This window comes from Chiloscyllium plagiosum, unplaced genomic scaffold (genome assembly GCF_037043375.1).
Source record: "Chiloscyllium plagiosum isolate Xiang-an unplaced genomic scaffold, Cpla_swu_hap1 HiC_scaffold_13, whole genome shotgun sequence".
NCBI lineage: Eukaryota > Metazoa > Chordata > Chondrichthyes > Orectolobiformes > Hemiscylliidae > Chiloscyllium > Chiloscyllium plagiosum.
In genome coordinates this window covers 96,900,809-96,903,290 of record NW_028270151.1, presented here as the reverse complement: position 1 = coordinate 96,903,290, position 2,482 = coordinate 96,900,809, and the positions used below count along the sequence as shown (strand labels likewise).

Below are 2,482 nucleotides of genomic sequence, written 5' to 3'. Positions count from 1 at the left end.
TCTGCTGTGCCAGGTCAGTTGAGTTTTAACTGGAACCGAATGGAGACTGTTATTTCATCGCTGTTGTGAAACAAAGTCCTGCAGTGACTCGACTCGTCGTTATTTGGCTTTCTGGCGAATGGGAAAATCGTTCCAATGAATTTCGATGTCATATGTTATTGAATTACTCCCATTTCTTTCATTTACGTCCTGGAGACATCGGAAGGGAAAGGTAATCTAATTGGTGAAATTCACTTTTTATGTCCCATTCTTATTATGTTCTTTCTTTCTCCCTTTTCAGCATTGTCTGACAAGTGGTTGTGCTCTAAGGCTGCAGTATGTTTGAAAGAGTAGTTTGGATTTGCCCTGTTGTTAGTTGTGAGATTACTGTATGACTCATGCCCTCGGACTGTCTCACATTTAGCATTGTCTGAAAATGAATTAGGTTTGCCAGATTTGTTTGTGTTCCGTGTTAAATGCTTTCTGTTTTGCGATTCGTTCAATAGATTACGAGTTAACAGGGTTTCTGAGGTAATTTTCAGCAGCAAAAATCCTCAACTGAGAATCTGGAAAATTTCACGGAATATGGTCAGTCGGAGCAAAAGTAAGGAAGTCGTTCGTTTCTGCAGTGTTTCACAATATTACCTTTCCCGTGAGCAGTTGAACAGACTAAATGATTGTGCCACAGACTGCGACGGCAAGCTCCGCTAAAAAGTAATCCTTTAAAGCCGGTGTAAGCAACACGACGCTATTGGAGAACACCGTGTGGAAACAGATACTTCGGTGTATCTCGTCCACACTCACCACATAGCCAAAATTAAACAAGTCCCGTTCCCCAGCATTTGCCCCAAATCCCTCTAAACCCATCCTATCCAGAAACTCATCCGATTACCTTTGCAATTTTCTGAGTGTAATAGCTTCCTCCACTTCCTCCAGTAGCTCATTCCAAACACGCACAACGTTCTGTGTGGGAAATGTGCCTCAGGTCCTTTGTCAATTTCAGCCCACTCACCTTAAACCTATGCTCTCGAGTTTTCAACTCACCCCAACTTGGGTAAAACACGTAAATACTCAGTTTACAACCCTTCCATAAGATCATGTCGCAGCCGTTACGCTGCATGGAAAGTCGTCCCAGCCTATCCCACCTCGCCCTACGCTACAAACATTGACGACATCCTTGCCTATATTTTGTCATCAATTTCACCTGTCTTATTTTTACGTTTTCAAGATGTCAATTACGCTGGACATCAACGAGCTATTGGAAACAGAAAGGTGAAACGTAGAATGGTTTCAACTTCCAGTGCTGGATTCCACTGAGCGGCAGCACGGGCAGCGGCGGTCTGTTTCTGTAGTGTAGTGGTCATCACGTTCACCTATCGCGCGAGCGATCCCCAGTTCGAAACTGGGCGGAAACTGCTTTGTTCTTCAACTGCAGCCATTTACTTGGACAAGAACGAAGCTTTCTTGCTTGCTTTCCCATCTGCAAACCTGCCTTCGAATTTGCTGGCACAAATCTGCTCTGGTATTGAAATGCAATGAAATTCCATTTAATGAATGTGCAAAGCATTGTAAAGTTTTTCTCCAACCTGGTTCTGATCATATGCCATTCTGTTTGAGAGTGTAGTTACCGCCTTCTGATCCTTCCATTAAAAGCAGTACCACATTTGCATTCCTTGCGCAGGCGGCCTAGTTCAAAGACAGGAAAGAAGCTGATGCTCTGGTGTCACAGCGCACCACGGATTCCTGAACTTGTCTGTCAAATGTAGCTCAAAGTCGTCTCTGAAAGGCCTCATTTGGAAGCTGTCTGTGGTTATTCAACGTGCGAGAATTAGCACCAGAGGTCCTGAATCATGTTTTGGAGCAGTTCGCACGTTACTGGCTCATTCAATCAGCAACAGCAATGAAAGAAATTACACTCTCAGTGGAACCTCTGGACCTGTGCTTTCATAGCGTCGCTAGTATTCAGGTGCGCCCCGAGATCTAAGCCACGTTGGAACTGAAATGGAGGAATCGACAGAGAGGCTACAGAATGACATCGCATCCATTTGGTTTTCTTTAAATCACTGACGTGCAGGAAAATGTAAACGGGGAGGGCGAGTGGGGAAGTGAGGCAGTTGCAGCTCTGGTGAAACTCCTTCTTTGTGATTCACTCAGCAACCAGAGACGTGAAGGTGAGTCAGGCGTGAGAGCTCTTCACATCGAGAACAAAAAGCACTCAAGGGCAGTTAGCACCTCTTCCGCATTGAGGGTGGGGTGAGGTAATTACCTTTTGACTTCTGTTACTATGTTCAGAAACTGCCGTTTTGTTTGAGGTGAATAGAAACTGTATTCCTAAAAAGCACCATGGAATTTAACAAAATTTATTGAGTCGCTTGTCGTCGATTCCCACATCGGTTTCCAACGCAGTTGGTATCCATGTGACTCATGTCCAGGTGTGAACATCTCTGCAGCACATTGCACGGTTAAGGTAAAAGGCAAGGAAAGTGGCTTCGAGAACTGGCTC

At 44.6% G+C, this 2,482-nt stretch overlaps 1 non-coding gene across 1 annotated transcript; it reads left to right on the top strand.

The window, feature by feature from the left end:
- Positions 1 to 1,321: 1,321 nt before the first annotated feature.
- On the top strand, positions 1,322 to 1,394 carry trnad-auc (transfer RNA aspartic acid (anticodon AUC)). The gene has a single exon. It is a non-coding gene; the product is annotated as a tRNA-Asp (tRNA).
- The last annotated feature ends 1,088 nt before the right edge of the window (positions 1,395 to 2,482 follow it).